Source organism: Salmo trutta, chromosome 30, assembly GCF_901001165.1.
Source record: "Salmo trutta chromosome 30, fSalTru1.1, whole genome shotgun sequence".
Classification (NCBI taxonomy): domain Eukaryota; kingdom Metazoa; phylum Chordata; class Actinopteri; order Salmoniformes; family Salmonidae; genus Salmo; species Salmo trutta.
Genome location: NC_042986.1, coordinates 14781615 through 14802094, shown reverse-complemented (window position 1 = coordinate 14802094; position 20480 = coordinate 14781615). Strand labels below are relative to the sequence as shown.

Sequence of the window (20480 nt, the reverse complement as noted above, 5' to 3'; positions counted from 1 at the left end):
CGGGGTGAACAGGCAGTGGCTCGGATCGTTGTTGTCCTTGATTATCTTTTTGGCCTTCCTGTGATATCGGGTGGTGTAGGTGTCCTGGAGGGCAGGTATTTTGCCCTCGGTGATGCGTTGTGCAGACATCACTACCCTCTGGAGAGCCTTACGGTTGTGGGCGGAGCAGTTGCCGTACCAGGCGGTGATACAGCCCGACAGGATGCTCTCGATTGTGCATCTGTAAAAGTTTGTGAGTATTTTCCTGACACCACGCTGCGAGGGCCCTCACCTCCTCCCTGTAGGCCGTCTCGTCGTTGTTGGTAATCAAGCCTACCACTGTAGTGTCGTCTGCAGACTTGATGATTGAGTTTGAGGCATGCATGGCATTTTTGAAAGTGCACTTTCCTATTTTGTTGACCTAGTTTTGCTAAATCCAGGAAGTTGAGGTTGCCATTACTCATTCATTCCAAATAGTTGCAACTTGGTGAGAAGAAAACCCTGCAGTTAAGAGACAACATTAGTCCGCTTTTTTTCTACTGAATTTAACTTAGCTACAAAGTTGTATCTTCGTTGAGTTCTGCAACCTTGCAAAGGGAAATAGAGCCGTTATAATTAGTTGGTAAACTATAAAGTTACATTCAAGTTAGTTATGAACGGCAAGACCCTAAAAGGAACTATTCTCATCGCACAAATAGTAAGTTTGTTCCATATCCCTGTTATAGCCAGAGACTCACACAAAGAGTGCTGTAAATTAGCCTACATTTACTGCAATAGGAGGGTTATTCTTTTTTACGAGAATAAATGCATTTTCTGAACACCTCACAACATTAAGTACATATTAAACCTTCAAGAAAACACATATTTTTCTTTACAACCTTTTTTTTAATAAACATTCCAGTTCTGATTGATAGAAATACATAACATCTATAAAATGCCATCTAAGGCTATATAAATCAATAACGTTTTCACTGATTATGACAGAAACAACAAACTAGGTATGATTTATTCTAGAAATGTCTAGTATACTTTTACAACCTTTGCTTTGAGTAGAAATTCCAGTTTTGATTTGATAGAAATACATAAAATCTCAAATATTGCATTTAAAGATCAAGAAATCAATAAGTGATTCAGTGATTGTCGCAGAAAAAAGTGAAAATATGCATTTATTTGCAATAACTGTAAAGAAATTTTAATTTCTTTGCAATTTGTTCTATATGAAGTTAGACAATGTTTACAATCTTACATTGTATGCCAAATCAATGTTTGTATTTTTAGTGCAACAGTTCCACATTTTAAAGTAGTTACAAGGCACAACAGTCATCTACTTATATGTCTCTTATTTAACAGCAAAGAGGCCCCTTCCAATCATTTTCTCTTTTGGCTTTGCTGAAGTCCTTCTTTGTCATCCCCAGACAAGCTGAATGGTACCATCTCTGGCACACAGAGCATTCTATCTGCAGTATTAAAACATAAAACAGGGTTAAGTTTATTTACATGTAAATTACAGTTTTGGAATTCGCAAATTCTGTTACATGCTTTTGCTATTAGGAACATTTTCAAATTGAACTGGATTTTTGTTCAATTACTAAATTGACTTTAAAGGACATGCATTTGACCACAACCCCGACAGAAGCACATAACTGAGGTGTTAGTCATCGTTGAATATTCAGGCAATATAAATAATGTAGTAATAGAGGCATACATTTGCAAAAAACGTGTGTTGATATAAAAGGTATCACACATCAGTGTTGTAATATCAAGCATTACAATAATGGCAGTCTTTGAGATCCAAATCACTTTAATTGTCACTTGTGCCAGACACAATGTAAATGGCATTTGATAGATTTTATGTATTTCTATAAAGTCAAAACTGGAATTTTTCTTCAAATCAAAGGTTGTAAAAGTATGCTAGACATTTATAGAATAAATCATACCTAGTTTGATGTTTCTGTGACAAACAGTCAATTCGTTATTGATTTATTGTCAAGGTGTGCGCTACTGGTGGAGAAGTCAGGTGCAGGAGAGCAGAGAGTTGTGAACAGGCGCACAATTTATTTAGGCAGAGGCAATAAAACAGACAGACGCCACTGCGTTAAAACCTCCTGCCAAAGGTAAAAGTGCAAGGCGCGAAACAGTCACAAAAAAATTATCAAATGTTTTACAATAAACATCCTTCATGAAAAAACCCAGCCTGGCGCGTACACACGAAAAACGTAACAAAAAACAATTTCACACAAAGACATGGTGGGGAAACAGAGGAATAAATACATGCAGTGTGATTGGGAATGTATACCAGGTTTGCAGGAAACAAGACAAAACAAATGGAACAATGAAAAAAGGAGCGGCGATGGCTAGAAAGCCGGTGACGTCGACCGCCGAACGCCGCCCGAACAAGGAGAGGAGCCGACTTCAGCGGAAGTCGTGACATTTATATTGTTTTAAATGGCATTTGATAGATTTTATGTATTTCTGTCAAGTCAAAACTGGAATTTTTCCTCAAAACAAAGGTTGTAAAAGTATGCTAGACATTTATAGAATAAATCATATCTAGTTTGATGATTCTGTGACAAACGGTGAATTAGGTATTGATTTATGCCACTTTTAATGGCATCTTATAGATTTTATGTATTTCTATCAAATCAAAACTTAATTTTTTATTCAAAACAAAGGTTGTAAAAGTATGCTCGACATTTATAGAATAAACAATATCTATTTTAATGTTTTTGTGACAATCAATTAATTAGTTATTGATTTCTACAATTTGAAATGGCTTTTGGCGAATGTCTGTTGAATGTCTGTTGAATGTCCAAATGTGTGAATATAAAACCAACTTTACCTCGGTGTCAGCGGGCTCATCATTTAAATAAAAAAATATTTCAATTCAGAATTTTAACATAAATTTAATCTTCTTGGGATTGTCCTTAACATTTCAGACTGAGCTCAGAAAACATTAAATTCATATTTATTCATCTTTGCCATTTTATTTAACAAATATTGTCATGTGACGGGGTTGAGACTAGAGTGACAGGGTTGAATACAGTAACGGGGTTGAAGAGACACGTCGGTTTCCATATAAACTAGTTTAGTTTACTATCGAAATCCCTCCGAGACTTACCCCAAAATATTGCATTTCATTGTCTGCAATGGAATGTAATAAGGACATTACATATATTTAGAATAATCTGCCCTACATTTGATAGGCCTATAGCAGTAAATATTGAAACAAATAAAAACACATCAGGCATTAGAGTAATTAATAACATTCAACAGGTTTCATCAGAAAAGTTCAACGTGTCATCAAACTGTAGGAACATTTTCCAAGGGCATTTAGAATGCTAGAACAGCTGTAACTACAGCACTGGTGTCAGCATGACTATCCCTCTCCTCAGGAGCACCATATTCATTCATTCATGGTTTTCTTCCTGAGAGTATGGCCCACACATCTCTCTCAACCTCTACAGTACGTCGTGGGATGTCACCCGCTGTGGGTGTGGAATCAGCTCAAGGACTTCATCAAACTGATACCAGTGGATGTCGTCTCGAGAAGTCCATAAAAATCTGTTTGGTCCTACATGATGCATACATTTCACTTGTACACTCATTTCATCCGTGCCGAAGATGATGCCTGGATAAAGGTCATCATCATATTCCACTACACACCACTGCCCAAGATGACCTGGATTTCCCCAATGGTTTTCGTCCACGGGTTGTGGATTTTCCTCATTGGCTGGCTGTTCGGGAGCTACCAGGCCCTTCTGCCTGAAACTGAAGTGCTGTGTGTTAAAGCATGTAAAGTTTACATCCTTTGTTGAACAAATGCAGCTGACATCACCAGACATCAGCTCACCAGGAGCAAGTGTGATGACCTGGTGTATTCTCATGATGGAGGGCACCGCTTTTATCGGGCTTAGCATCACCTCCATCGCACGTTCAACATCGGCACTCTTCACAAGGTGTTTGTCTAATGGAGCGTCAAGGTCCTCAGTGCTCCTTTCCTCTCCATGCTTCTTTTGTATGCTGTTCTCCTATGTTTACATTTCTGACACCGGTCTCTCTCACTTACATCACTGATCTTGTTCTTTTTCTCTGCCTCAACATTTCTTTTCCATCTCTGACGCTCTCTCTCAAGGTATTTTCTGGGTCGGCATTTTGAAGTGATCGACACTGCCTTTCTCTTTCTGCTGCTGATGTGGGTGCCATCATTCCCTAGATGTTTCAATGGATAACGTTAAATCAAATATTCTTAGAATATATACATGTATACACTATAATCATTGAGTAATTTAGGATCTAGAGCCACTAAAGGAACAACTGAAGTTAAGAGACTTACCCAACTCTCCTACCACTAGGCTACCTGCCTTAAAATATATTTTCTTGTTCACATGGAACACATTACAGCATGTTTTATAAGTGAATATAAACACGATATAATGTATAATATATTGAATAATTCATTTGTTTAGAATATTCATAAATAAAGTAAATAACTCAACCCTGTCACAGGTTTACTACCCCTTTACAATGAAACATGTGATGGGGTTGAATTTGACGGGATTGAGTTTTTTTGGCTCAAAATGGCCTCTGCTCCTCATGTGTTGAAGGACAGGAGACCACATGGTGTGCATGAAATTAATAGATTGTATATTTTTATGGGTTAAAGTATAATTTAGATAAATACTAGTTTTCCAACTTTATTTCAAGTTGGTCAGCTTGACGATCCCCACCTGACTTTAAAAAACAACAAAATACAGATATAAAAGAATGTGATTACCTGCCTGTTTCTGTACCATGCAGTTGAAAATTGTTGAAAGATGCCACTTCCTGTTAATGATGGCACATAAGGCTGGAGTGACCATTTTTTGGGGGGAAGTTTGGTTGTTGTGACGGGGTTGAGTGTAGACTGAGGGACAGAGCTAAATTGTATGATTTTAATCAATAATCATGCATTTTTTTTAACAAAATACTTTCTCAACAAAAGAACACAAATATATGTTTGCATTAATAGCAAATGTTATTCATTATATGCACATTTTAATATTAATTTCCCAAGTAAAAATTAAGTGAAACGCCTGGGGGACATGACACAATTCTGAGTGTCAGTTAAAAAAAAAAGATTTTTTTTAATAATAAAGTTTAAATTAATGCTATATTTATTTCAATTTATTATACTGGACATTTCAATGTATATACAAAATCTTTAAAAATGTCATTTTGGTTACCCAATACTTGAAATATAAGATAAAAGTCCCCCTGTGGCTCAGTTGGTAGAGCATGGTGTTTGCAACGCCAGCATGGTGTGTGCAACGCTAGGGTTGTGGGTTTGATTTCCACGGGGGGCCAGGACAATTTTTTTTTAGGAAATGTATGTATTCACTACTGTAAGTCGCTCTGGATAAGAGCGTCTGCTAAATGACAAAAAAATAAAAACTCAGAGGGACTGAAATATTACCAGAGCCCAAGAACGACCCAGGAGTAGACAAACTATGAATGGAAGGTCTGTTGTAGAAATAGAATATCATTCCCTAGAATAGACCAATATGATGACATACTATTTTGGTTTGCATAATGACCTTAGCTGAGGCCTAATACTACTTTACTACACTATTCTGCAACATATACAGATCTATGAGTATGTCCATGATGCTATACCATTGATTTGTTCATAGTATGATAACAAATTGGGCCATTTTAAATATTTCAGACAGTTGTGTGTACTTAGAGGAACTGGACCTGGAATGAGAACCATGTGATCTTGGGGGTGGGGGTCAGGCCAAGGGTTTGCCTAAGAGCTTCCAACTGTCACTTTTAATGTGGTGTTGTGCGTGACAGTCCCCTCATTTGCCACCCAACAGTCAAATGCTGACAGTTTAGGTTGAAGATCAAAGTTTACAAACGATGACATGCTGGGTGATTCCTCATGATTTCAATAATGATTTTCTTACATTCATTTATTAATATTGAAAATATACCATTTTTGATTTGGCAAATGTTCAATATATTGTTGAACATAATATACTCTATGGGCATATCAAAGTTCCAGAGTGGGATCTCTGCTAGTTTAAAGTTATGGCCCATTTTATACAGAGAAATTGGCATAGTCAGCATTGCAACCAATCACAGCCCTCATTTTACTTGTATCATTGCACATCCTGCAAGTCATTAGCAGAGGGCAACCATTTTGAATCCATTTTCACATTCACTCTGTTGGTAATGCTTACAAATAACAGAGATCCCAAAAATGGTATACTTTCAATATTCATGTTTATATTTTCAATATTAATAAATGAATGTAAGAAAATCGTTGAGGAATCACCCAGCATGTCATCGTTTCTAAACTTTGATTAATATAAGAAGGTTAATATAAGAAAATTGTAATTGAAATGAAAATACTACTCATATTAGAAAGCAAGGGGTAACCAACTGGGCACAAACTACAGTTCAATGTCTAGTTTTGATTTACATTTGGTTGAGTTGTCAACTAATGTGAATTCAACGTGAAATCAACAAACCATTTCACCATGTCATTGGATTTAGGTCATAGGTTGGGTGATAAATGGTCCTCTCGAGTGGCGCGGTGGTCTAAGGCTGTGCTGCCAGAGATCCTGGTTTGAGTACAGGCTCTGTTGCAGCCGGGAGAGCCATAGGGCGGTGCAAATTGGACCAGTGTCTTCCGGGTTAGGGGAGGGTTTGGCCGGCAGGGATGGTCTTGTCCCATCATGCTCTAGTGACTCCTGTGGCAGGCTGGGTGCAATGCACGCTGACATGGTTGCCAGGTGTATGGTGTTTCCTCTGACACATTGGTGTGGCTGTTGTCTAGGTTAAGCAGGCATTGTGTCAAGAAGCAGTGCGGCTTGGCTGGGTTGTGCTTCGGAGGATGCATGTTTCTTGACCTTTGCCTCTCCCAAGTGCGTACAGGAGTTGCAGCGATGGTAACTACCAATTGGATACCGTGAAATTGGTATCCAGTTATCCAGGATGTATGTGAAGACAATAAACTCTAGGAAAGAGTTTATTGCATCATCTGTGGGCTACTACCATGCTTTTGACCTTAGCTTGGCTTACTGCTCTATGGCCAACACATGACCTTTTCCTTGGTGCTGCACAATGGATTGTAGTCAAGGTGATATGGCAGCCTGAATTTGATTGTTTTTATTTGTGTCACGCCCTGACCTGAGAGAGCCGTTTTTCGCTGTTTAGTTAGGTCAGGGTGTGATATGGGGTGGGCATTGTATGTATTTTATTTCTATGTTTTGGCCAGGTATGGTTTCCAATCAGAGGCAGCTGTCTATCGTTGTCTCTGATTGGGAACCATACTTAGGCAGCCCTTTTTCCCTCCTTGAGTTGTGGGATCTTGTTTTTGTGTAGCTGCCTTTGAGCAGCCCCAGAACGTGACGTTTCTTTCTGTTTATCCTGTTTATTGTTTTGTTCGGTTTCACTTCTAAATAAAGGATGTGGAATTACTGGCACGCTGCGCCTTGGCTTATTTATGACAGGGAGTTCAAGGACAGGGATTGTGACAATTTGATTGTTTTTACACAAGAGTATTTGATTAAAAAGACCCAAACACAAATCAACCATGTTTGATTATTTAAATAATGCATACCAAACCACGCAGTTCACACAACCAATTTTAATTAATATTTTTGGAATGCATCAAATCAATGAACGATTGGTAGGTTTGCAAGTGCATGCAAAGTTGACAAACTACAATATCTTCCCTTAACATCTCACTCAGGAACATCTTTGTCATCTTTGTATTTGAATTACCCACCCAGAAGCATAGCTCCACAGCAGCTACAATAGAGGGATTCAGTTCAGGCTGGTGTTGGTGCTACACTATGGACTTTCCAAGTGTATGTACTCGCTACACTGACCTTATTTCACTGGAATGGAAGAAACAGTGTTTACAGCAACTTCTTTGTTATTGTACTATCACAAACGGGCGTGGCAGTTTCATCATTAAAAATTACAGTTTCATAGAAAGACATCCAAACATTTTAGGATAAAAAATATCAACCCCAACACTGGGGTCTTTGTCAGTGTGATATAAACTACTAAACTGATTGCTGAACAGTACAATGGCGCCGGAGGGGATGGCTGACTTTGTGCTATTTTGTTTGTTCGTTCACGTTGTTTGTAAGTTATTTTTTTACTTATGTTGTACATAATGTTGCTGCTACCCTCTCTTATGACCGAAAATAACTTCTGGACATCAGAACAGCGATTACCTGCTTCGAACTGGAAGAATAATTTTTATTCACTGTTGGTTAAGGGCTTGTAAGTAAGCATTTCACGGTAAGGTCTACACATGTTGTATTCGGCACAGGTGACAAATAGTTTGATTTGATTTTGATTTGATTGGCGTAAATGCCTAAACTCTTATAAAAAAAGGTGCGATCTAGAACCAAAAAGGGTTCTTCGGCTGTCCCCATAGGAGAACTCTTTGAATAACCTCTTTTGGTTCCAGGCAGATTCCTTTTGGTTACATGTAGAACCCTTTTTGGGCTCTGTGCAGAACCCTTTACACAGAGGGTTCTACATGGAACCTAATTGTCAGCTTGTTGTAAACTACAGCGAGACGTTCTCAAAGGATTCCTGGATAAGTAGCAGTGATTTCCTTAAAAGGAAATGCTATGAATAACATCCCAAGGTCAAGTAATTAGGCTACAGATGCATTGAGCCAAAAAGCTATTTTTGTGTACCACAGATTTGGCATTTGCTAAGTACCTTTATTAACATTTTTGCACCAAATATTTCCACGCAGGCTGCTTTTTCCCTCCTCTTCCTCTCTCTCTCTCACTCTCCTTTCCCCCCATATTATTTTTTTATCATTTTCTTTCAGCTCATCAGTGTTATCATCCTAATCTGCTATGCTGTGTCAATTTATGGAGGTTATTATGGAGTGGCCATCTGTGAGATGGTCTCCGCCATCATCTTCTTTGTCGTCTTCATGATAGAAATGGACAAGTCCATTCAGGTGGTCAACTGGGTCTGGAGTGTTAGTGCAGTATATGTTTACACACACACACACACACACACACACACACACACACACACACACACACACACACACACACACACACACACACACACACACACACACACACACACACACACAGAAAGAGAGACAAAGAGAGAAAAAGAAACACACAAACATAAATTATAGATACATTTATAAAAACAAACAGTAACACAAGGACATTCCAAGTGCCTATAGAAGGACAATCATTCACTAATGTTAGTCTCCTCCTACCAGGATCTGTTGCGTGCTTCTTCTGGTACAGGCCTGTACCTCATCACCTCTCTGATGTCTCTGATTCATGGAGCAGGGGATGGCGCCTGTATTGCAGGAGTGGTGAGTCAAATGTCTAACCACCCTGAGATTTTTGAATAGATACAAATGAAAGCATCTCAAATGACTTACTTCTTCAGCTCTCAAATCCTTCTGCCCTATTCATCACTGAAAAGTAGAACTTGGTGGTTAGATTTTGTTTAGATTAAACGTTATTCCATTCCCTTAGGTGTTTGGCCTGCTGGCTGGGATCCTGTTTGCCTATGATGTCTACACCATCATCCTTGTCATCAACAGCAACAAATAGGATACAGCAGCACTCACTGGTTGGTATTTTGGACAAGGTGCAGCTTTGCTTTGAACTACAGTTTGGACTTTGACATTTCCTCACCTAATTTCCTTTGTTCTATTCCCTGCTTTGTTTCCAGATGACAATGTTTAAGCACTGGAAGATAAACCCCAACTTAGCCAATTAAATAAAATGACATTTGTGCAGGACGAGTTGACAATGAAGAGTGAAAGAAGTGCAGCAGGTTGGAAGGAAGTTTGATGCTCAAATGAAGAGATTAATAGCAGAAATGAACCAATGTTAGGGTCAGAAGAGAGAAACATCTACAGTACGGCCGACACAGAGAGGATAATGTTATACTGCACTGAGATCAGTATGTTCAAAAGAACCATGTAAATTCCAGGAGGGATTCCCTTGACAACCGCTGTTCCAGTCTCAGTGTACAATTCTACCGTCCCATTGTTCAATCTTTAGTCTGGTGAAAAAGGGAAAGATGTAAGTATTATGCAGCATAAGGAGGTGGAAAGCTTTGGTCAGTTTTCACACTAGTACATCATTTGTTTTCTGATCTAATGAACTATTGTGTAAAAAGATGTCTCTGTTGAATTACATCCACTGTTGAAATGTTGGTTAATATTAGAAATGAGATTGTAGCATTACATTTATATAGGTGCTCAGATTAATATAACATCATAATGTAACATCAATGGTTTTGGTACAAATGGCATTCTATCTCTCTTTGTCGTCATAATTTCACCTCAGCGTCATAGCCCTCTGTCACGCTCTGACCTAGGAGAGCTGTGTTCTCTGTTTAGTTAGGTCAGGGTGTGATAGGTGGGTGGGCATTCGATGTTTTGTTTTCTATGTTTTGTCCGGGTATGGTTTCCAATCAGAGGCAGCTGTCTATCGTTGTCTCTGATTGGAAGCCAAACTTAGGCAGCCTGTTTTTCCCTTTGTTTTCGTGGGATCTTGCTTTTGTGCAACCCCAGAACGTCATGTTTGTTTCAGTTTCACCTGTTTATTGTTTTGTTCGAGTTCACAATAAAATATGTGGAACTACCGGCACGCTGCGCCTTGTCTAATTTATGACAGGGAATTCGAAGACAGCACTCGTGACACCCTCTCCATATCCCACTGTAATATATTCAAATTGTGCTGGTTGAATTAAGCCAAATTTCGCCTGCACTTAGGCCTCGATTCAATCAGATCGAGTGTTAACCGGCATAGCGGATGTTTTGACATATGTTGGAGGTGTCACTGCAGTATGAGCTGACAAATAGGTGAGAGGCTACTCTTGTGTGTCACAAACCACTTCCTTCCTTATTAATCCTACTGCGTTAGAAGTTCAAAATGGCGATAGAAAGTGTAGGTTAATGCATGTTTTCATGTTAATTTGGATGGTGGGGATTTCTAGTCTCAGTCAAATCGAGATATAGACAATGGAAAAATCCCGCATTCGAGTGTTTGAACTTGTAAAGTGGCTGCATGGGATTTATCGGATTATAAAGTTGCCTGGTTTCGTTGCATCCAATGGCATGGTCCGCGATAAGCTAACACAAGGAGCCGCTTGTGGATTTGACAGCTCTAACGCAGTTCCATCTCCGACACGCCAAAACAACCGCTATGCGGGTGTCTGCTAGCACGGATCTGCTATAGAATCTAGCCCTTAGTCAAGGCACCTTAATTGGGGAGGACGGGCTCTTAGTACTGGCTGGCACGGAATAAATGGATTGGTATTAAACTCAAACACATGGTTTCCATGTGTTTGTTACCATTCCATTCACTCTATTACAGCTATTATTATGAGCCGTCCTCGCCTCAGCAGCCTCCTGTGCTGGAAACATTTGTAGTGCCTTAGTTGCATTAGCTGTTGTTTTGCTTCTTTCTCTACTTACCTAGCACTGTAAGGCCTACTGGCCACAATTAACTCTGCACTCATAGTAAGGTTTGATGTTCATGTGCCACCAAAGAACTTCTCATGAGTACTCTTGCCATAGGAAAAGACGTATACGCAGGACGTATTTCACTACGTCAACCCCTGTTCTGTGTGTGCCCAAACTAAATACCCCCTGGCATGCTCCAGCAGGGAAACTCCTTCCCCTGCCCGTGCCTCAGCGTCCCTAAACTCATTTATCCATTGACTTTGTCACTGATCTCCCCTCCTCTGACGGTTTCACCACCATTTTGATGGTTGTGGATAGATTCTCCAAATCCTGTTGTTTTATTCCTCTCTCTGGTCTCCCTAGTGATCTCCAGGTCACTGAGGCACTGTTCCAGCAGGTCTTCCGGCATTATGACCTTCCGAAGGACATCGTCTCCAACCGCGGCCCCCAATTCACATCACGGGTATAGAGAGCCTTCATGGAGAAGCTCAGGGTCACGGTCAGCCTCACTTCCGGGTATAGGTCCTGAGCTGTGCGAATCATTGCCTCAGACCGCTGCGCCATTTGGGAGGCCCCATTAATGTTTTATTTATAACAGGTTTAGGATGTCTTTCATCATTTTGTGTGTGTTTGAAATATTGACTGACATAACATGAGAAACTGCTGATGCAACACCAAATATTGAAATTGCACCTTGTGTATTCTAACGCTCAACAGTAAGTTGAGACCCCGATTGAGTTCCGTTTTTTTGTTTTGGAAATTGATCCATGGGCCTACAAAAGGGCCAGTTGCCCATCCCTGATCTAGAGTCTAGTCTGAGTAGCCAGATAGAGGAAAATCTATGCTTTTAGATGATTCATCAATTTTTCACAAAAATATTATTGCATTCACAAGCCCAACTTGTCTTCAGTAGGGTTCCTCAAGCTGTGACCATGTAGAAATTGTTTTGGAGTCTGTGACACCAGTGTAGAGGAATTCAGGTGACAGACAAAATGGGATTCAAAACCAAACCTTTTTGAGGATTTCAAAATGCCAACATTGGGAAGAGCTTTGGTATTCTTGGCTGATTTGAATGTTGAGAGGGTGTACTGTCCATAATGTCACTCATTGAAATGTATTTTCCATTATTCATTTAGTGCTCCTATCATTAAAAAAAACAGTGGGGAGTCACAATCCATTGGTCATACAAGATGGAAACTGAAAATGAATCCCTGATGTTGTTGCGCTTGTTCCAAAACACAACAAGGCCTGGTTTCCCAAAAGCATTTTAAGGCTAAGTTCATCGTTAGAACCATAGGATCCTATTGGATGTGGAGATGAAAAATAAATAAAACAACCCTATAGTAAAATCAACCATGTCTAGTAGTCTAGACTTATGGATAATAGCAGGATATCCTTTTAAAGGTGACATAATTGTCTCATTGACATTCCACAGCATTGCATGTTACCTTGCCCTGTGGTTCCCTCCAACTTTAAAATGTTGACAGCTAGCAAGGCCGATTGTTTTCTGTGTGGCACATTTGGTAACAGTTGGATTAATCTTCCTAATAGGTTCTTCATGCTCTCTTGAGAACCTTGATGATCACGAAATGGAGTCAGTCAGCAATGGTTAGCGCTCTGAAGTTAACCTAGTCCAGGATGTAGTGGGCCTACCTGCGGAAATAGGTGTGGTAGAGACTTCCAATGTTTGCCCTGAGAATCCAACAGAGATGATTTTGGTAGGAGTGAGTTTTTTGGAAAGAGTGGATTCCTGCTTTTTGGCCGATCCATATGTTGTGTCAAGCTGGGTAAAGGACAAACTGGTAATGATTAAATCTTTGACAGTTTCGAGAAGTGGAATTGTTTTGATTTTTTTTTTGGTGTGCATCCGCCTCTCAGAGGAAGCGGGCGCTTCTAGTGACGCGGCTGGGGGCTCAACCTGTGGTGTGCTTTGCTCTCCGGAGCAGGGCACCGCTAAAAGGTGTGATCAGTGCGGTAGAGGTGGATCAAATGGAAAGGAATATTTCTAGTGTTTGTAACACCTGCCATTTGGTGAGACATAGACCCAGTGGCAATGGCGAGACTGAGAATACCCTGTCTGTCTTGTTGAGCTTTGACACAGAGGTTCTACCTGATAAGGTCAGGTTACCTTGTATTTGCTATTCTGTGAGGGCTATGTTCCAAACCTTCTGCGGTCCTTTAGTTGCCAAGGATTGGACATATTACAGCAGTATGTAGAAGGGAGATCCCATGATGTGAGAAATGTGCAGGAGGGCATAGTCAGAAGGAGTGTACAGTTGGGATAGAGAAAGCACTGTGTCAACTGTGGGGGTGCCCATGCAGCTGGGGATCCGAAGTGTCCTGTGAGAGAGAGACAGATTGAGATTGCCCCACTTAAACTCTGGCAAACAGTTTCCTATGCTGAGGCATTGAAGAGAGTAGAGGAAAACCCAAGGGTGAGTGAGTTGACTGGGAGCCCCTCAGTGAGTAGGCCTGAAGAGAGACATCATTTAAATTTTTTAACCCTTATTTTACCAGGTGAGTTGACTGAGAACACGTTCTCATTTACAGCAACAACCTGGGGAATAGTTACAAGGGACAGGAGGGGGGATGAATGAGCCAATTGTAAACTGGGGAGGATTAGGTGACCGTGATGGTATGAGAGCCAGATTGGGAATTTAGCCAGGACACCGGGGTTAACACCCTACACTTACGATAAGTGCCATGGGATCTTTAGAGAGTCCACAGAGAGTCAGGACACCTGTTTAACATCCCATCCGAAAGACTGCACCCTACACAGGGCAATCAATGTCAATTAGATTTAAATGCTGCTGACTATGATGAGTTTTAATAAGGTTGGATGTCTTGCCATTATAGCCATGGTGATCAACTGCACTGATGGAGTGGAAATCACAGAAGATAGATGTGGTACTTGCAGCAGCAGAGAAATATTTGGATGAGAGAGATTTTAGTACCAGTAGATCTACAGGAAGTTTTGAGAGAAGGGGTTCCATCCTCCCAGGCCGACTGCCTGGTGTTGGATTATTTACGGCCAAGTAGTGGTGGGTTTTTGGGAAGAGTGTATATGTGCAGGGTTAGATGGTGGTGCAAATTCTGTTTTTCTCATTCGGCTTTTATTTACGTGACCAAAATGTGCAATCCGCACTCTGGCCTATGAAAGGCAGCAATAGGCGACACATCGTCTAGTTTGCCAGTAAACCACATGAAGAAGAACATGGTAACAAATGGGAAATGATGAACCTCAATTTGAGGAGCGCACCGTCTGGGCCGGGACAAGAGCGGCAGGAGGACGGGTGTTGCGAAGGTAAAACTATCGTACAGCGCAGTGGGCTTCCACTCAATGAGTGCGGTCAATAGACATTGAAAACCAGTGCAGTCATCTAGGTGTAGGGTGCTTACGTATGCGTCAGTGATTTTCAGACAACTCCAGCAAGTCGACTGTGCGTAAAACTCCAAGAAGAGGAGGTTTGTACAAGTTCGTACTGTATGTAGGACACGATTTATTGGAACATATTTTTTACTTTGTCCTGTGAATTCAGATGCCTCCTGTATCCATCAACCTATTTTTTTAAAAAACGGACTATTTGGAAACAACCAAGCCGCTTGTTCTTGAACCATCGACATGTTCATGCGCGGATCTAAAAAGCGACGGTCGAATCGCTCGGTAAGTAGATCCGCCAGAACTACAGTATGTTATGACATTGTTTTGTAGTTTTTTAGAGTCCAGGGTATCTTGTTATCTGGAAAGTACTTGCATCGTTTAGAATACCTTTAATGACAATGAATAGCGTTCATAAAGGTTATCGAGTAGGTTGCAAGTAAATATATAACGTTAGGCTATTTTGTTCTGCCAACATTGATTAGGCTATCATTTGTTTTACTGTTTTATCGGCTTGATTATAGGCCTGTCTATGCTTTGCGTTTTTTGTATGTTATAATTTGACACGTTGCTTTGCTTCCCTTGATTTAGTTTACAGAAATCCCGTTCTTTGTTTTATGACTCGAGTTGAATCGTGGTTGCGTGGGAGGGGCGTAGGTCACTACGTCGTCGGCATTTACCTGCACAGGTTAGGGTTAGACAACCTCGGAGTATAGACCCCTCACCGAACCCAGGCCACACACTTAGGGAGCTAAGGGGACACTCTCATACAGTGATGTACAGTACATAAGTAAAAAATACTTCGAAGTACTACTTAAGTCGTTTTTTGGGGGGTTTCTTTACTTTACTCTTTAGATTTTTGGCAACTTTTGCTTCACTACATTCCTAAAGAAAATAATGTCATTTTTACTCCATACATTTTCCCTGACACCCAAAAGTACTTGTTACATTTTGACAGGAAAATGTTCCAATTCTCACTTATCAAGAGAACATCCATACTGCCTCTGACCTGGCGGATTCACTAAACACAAATGCTTAGTTTGTAAATTGTCACGCCCTGAACGTAGAGATCCTTATTATTCTCTATGTTTGGTTAGGTCAGGGTGTGACTCGGGTGGGGAAGTCTATGTTTTCTGTTTCCTTTGTTTTTGGGCCAGTGTGGTTCCCAATCAGAGGCAGCTGTCTATCGTTGTCTCTTATTGGGAATCATACTTAGGCAGCCTGTTTTCCACCCGTGTTTGTGGGAGGTTGTTTTCTGTTTTTTCCTCATACAAAAAGTATCATCCTCTCCCCTCACAGTCCTCTACAATCCTTATTAAAACCTATTGATAAGGAGAGGAAGTGGAGGAGGTGTGACTGTGTTAGTGCTGTAGATAAAAATGAGACAAGGAAATAAGTTATGTGAACCATCTGTACAGTTTTTCATCAATAGAGAAGTGTGATGAATCTGTGTATATTTGAAGGCTCGACGAAGCCATGTTGAAATATATTCTGAGTATTTACAGCAATGTATTCCAGAGTATGAGAGCAGGTTGGTATACAGATAGGTGTGCGTGTGTGTGTATTTGCGCAGCATGCATCTGTCTGTGTGTCTGTATGTGTAAGAGTTGATGAGCGTTCACGTGCACAAGCGCTGGGTTACAGTACTTTAGTACTGTAGTAATGTAGCCTGATACATAGAGTAGATCATAACTTATTTGGTACAACAGATAGTACATCCATATCAACCAAACATGTTATTTTACATTTCTTGTATTTTCTTAATACCTCAAGTGCACAACTTTAGGTGCCGGAGTAACCATGGCAACAGGTGTAGCTCTGTAACCTGGCGATATAGCTACATTGATTTGCACTCTGGGTGCCTTTGTCGACAGCCTGCTGTGATTGGTGGAACATTGGAGTGCAGAAGACACAGCAGGTGGTGAAACCTCAGTGTCAGCTTCTTCAGTAACAGTAGACCTTTAGCGGGGGTTGCCATTATACTGCATGGACTTTCCTTTCATCAATACCTATTTCAGACCAAACTCAATCTCCAAAGAATCATTCCAGTATTAGTGCAATTTAATACATGTATTTTGCTTCTCCCAACATGTCTCATTCTTACAACCCTATTCTTTCCCATTCCTTTGATCTCACTACTACTGTAAATTGTTCGGCCCCTTCTCTTTCACTTCCCTTTCACTTCGACGTCCTGTCTCTAACTCTTGTCATCTTCTCTTCCCCCCTCTGTATCTTTCAGATCTTTGCTATCTTTGTTTTCTCGACATGCGGCAGCTACTCTGGCATGTTCAAGATGAGTGTGGAGTGTAAAAACCGGTCAGAGAGTGACCTGAGCATTGAGGTGGAGTTTGAGTATCCATTCAGGTCAGTATGCCTAAATCAGTCACACGTAGCCCCCTGAACCCGCACAAATATGGTTTGTCTGTCATTTTTACAGTACCACTGGGCTGCAAACGTCATGGATGGAATATTAATCTACATTAAACTATATTAACCCAATCTGACGTCTCTCTCTCTCTCTCTCTCTGATTCCCATACATCAGGTGTACTTCGATGCCCCAACCTGTAAGGGGGAAAGCCCTGAGCGTCTGTTCCTGATAGGAGACTACTCCTCCTCAGCTGAGTTCTTTGTCACCGTTGGTGTCTTCTCCTTCCTCTACTCCATGGCAGCCCTTTCTGTGTATGTTTTCATTCTGGAGAAATACCGTGAAGGCTGAAAGGGAGCCCAGATTGTGAGTTTGTCTTTCGATCTTCTTGTATCTAGTAGGCATCTTCCATACCATATTCCACTACCTCTGCTACTGTTATTAATATCCTAGTAATGATAATGATGTTAATGCTGATGACAATGATGAGATTGATTACGTTTCTGTTGAGGATTTGAGATTGATGATGATATATGTTGCTAATGATTTATAACTTGATGCTCCTCAGGACTTCGTTGTGACGTCTGTGTTCACCTTCTTCTGGCTGGTGGCTTCTTCTGCCTGGGCTAAAGGTTTGTCGGATGTGAAGGCAGCCACCGACCCAGACAAGGTCCTCTTACTGATCGAGGCATGCGACGAACCGGAGAACCGCTGCCGTGAAATCCACGACCCTGTCGTCTCTGGTCTCAACACATCTGTGGTAAGTTTTTCAGGAATGGTGTATTTAGTAAAAGTGCTGACTGCTGAGGATATGACAGAAAAAACCTGTACTACAACATATTGACTTCTTCTTCTTCTTTTTTCAATTCATCCCCCAGGCGTTTGGCTTCCTGAACCTGATCCTGTGGGGAGGAAACCTGTGGTTTGTGTTCAAAGAGACCGGCTGGATGGCAGCCTTCGGAGGCACGTATGCACCTTCCAAGGAGAAGGCGCCTGCTCCAGAGTCCTTTGGCCAGGAAGGCTATGGGCAAGAGGGCTATGCACAGCAGGGGGACGCCTATGCCGGCACCCAGGGAGGCTACCAGCCTGACTATGGCCAGGGCGGCTACACCGAGGGAGGAGGAGACTATCAGCAGGGGGGATACGAACAGCAGCCTACCTCCTTCGCCAATCAGATGTGAGCTGGTCCACCCTACAGCATCTGGAAGCTGGTGAGTGTCAGTACATATGTTGGAGCAACACTGAGAATACCGAGGTAAACGACTGAGAAATACTGTATTAATGTTACTCTTCCTAAGGGAATACAGACTGTGGCTTTATGACATCTTCATAAGCTTTATGTATACATTAGTTGTAATTGATCTTTCTCCCGCTCTTGCTCTCTTGCTCTCTTGCTCTCTCGCTCTCTCTCTCGCTCTCTCTCTCGCTCGCTCGCTCGCTCTCTCGTTCTCTCCAGGGCCACCCTGTGATTTAGGAGTGTGGTGCCTGACCACCATCCACAATTCCACACTCCTCTGTTTGTGCATCTATGAGTTGACAAGAGGAGGGAGGGATGGAAGAAGGTGAGGTTTTGGTAGGGGGAATTTAGCAACACCGGGTCCGTTTGGGTTATTTTGGTGAGGGGGAAATGGGTCCTTACAGTAACATGCTGTTTCTTCTGTTGATGTATTTAACTGTAGAAGACAACAGGGGGTTTTCCATTTGATCATGTGAGGAAAAACTTGAATACAATATAAAAAGAACTACAAAGATCAACCTTATAAAGGAATAACACTTAAATGGACAATAATGGTAGTAGTATTTAACTTGGGAGAATGTATTTGTCTGTGCTGTGTAAATATCAACATATAAATATATGTACACAGTTGAATAATTGTGCTCTACATTTGTTGTATAACAACTAATATGGAGTGCACAGAGTTATTCAATTGTATTTACTTCAGTTCTGTTTAGGTCACATAGTTCAACCCTCATCGTGCTCTAATATTTATGTTGTGTTTATTTTATTTCTCCATATTCATTTTTATGTTTTCATTTATTCATTTTCAGAATAGAGTTACATCTTTTCATTGTTTATTTGTTCAACATTACTGAGTGAGTTTGAAGGGATAGAGCAGAAAAGATGTGATGGCAAAGGATGAATTCAGAGAGCGAGTAGAGTAGAATGAGAAAAGTGACAGATGTGATTTTTGTGTTTAACATAGGTTACATTCATTACAACTTGTTTGTCTTTTATATTTTTCCAAGAAAATATTACTCAAGCAATGATTTAGCTATGTTTGTTCCAGAGAATCTCTTAAAAGCTGAAATGTAAAAAGTCAAAAATGCATCTAGGATAATGAAGAAGTAGTTAGCATGGTAGCACTTGGTATTTTGCTAATATTATGCTGTTGCTAAAAACTGCTGTACGTAGTGTTCTATCAACACTCTTATTTAGAGATGAGTTTAGGTTGTGAATCAGGGAAGCCAACTGATGTCGAGGGGCATCGTTTTTTTATTTCTTTGGATTGTAAATGTAGTTTAGAAATCGGCATCTGAAAAATTTGGTCCAGAACCCATTCCTATTTTTATGTAGTCTAGGGATGAGTCATCAGACAGAGTTAGTCATCATGTTTAATCACCATTTCTAATGCTCGTCTGATCATAATGCATGCAAATATTTACACAGAACTAAATCAGTACGGCACAATTTGCGCCGTTTTCAAGACCATACACAAGCCATAGGAAATAGCTACAGTACTTTTAACATATTAATATAGCCAACTGAGGTGTTCTGAACAATATCTTATTTCCATGTAAAAACATAAATCCTGCATCCCCCACCCCCACAACACCCGTTTACTCTCAAAACAAAGGAGGTTTTGCATGTCTGACTCTTGGACTAAAAGCAGCCTGGAACAAAAGTGAAGGGGGAAAGGCAAGTGGCCTTTCCCCCTAACCCTAACCCTGTTAGAGCATATTACCTAATATGATGTATGTTTGGCTCATCATAAGGTGACAGCACAGAGCAGCTCCGATTATATTTCACACAAATCACACAGAGTACATGTGCTACAATAATCAGGTTGGCTTACCCGCTGTACTGCCAATCTTCTGATTGGGTAGAAGAAAAACTGTTTTGCCACATGGTAACAGGACAGGTGTTGTGTGTATTGAGCGATAGATTTTGCTTCCACAGTTATCATCACAATGGAAACTGATATTGTTTTTAATTCATATTATTCCGTTATGCAGTTTTGGATTCATTCCTTTTATTATCTTTTTTTTATCAGGCGGTATAGAGACACCT

The 20480-nt window shown here is 40.6% G+C and overlaps 1 long non-coding RNA gene and 1 pseudogene across 1 annotated transcript; both read left to right on the top strand.

Annotated features, from left to right (window-relative positions):
- Positions 1 to 327: 327 nt before the first annotated feature.
- Positions 328 to 9538, top strand: LOC115168067 (uncharacterized). The gene is made up of 3 exons (XR_003870615.1): positions 328 to 676; positions 9239 to 9337; positions 9504 to 9538. It is a non-coding gene; the product is annotated as an uncharacterized LOC115168067 (long non-coding RNA).
- A 1267-nt stretch (positions 9539 to 10805) lies between these two features.
- On the top strand, positions 10806 to 18732 carry LOC115168866 (synaptophysin-like; annotated as a pseudogene).
- Positions 18733 to 20480: the final 1748 nt, after the last annotated feature.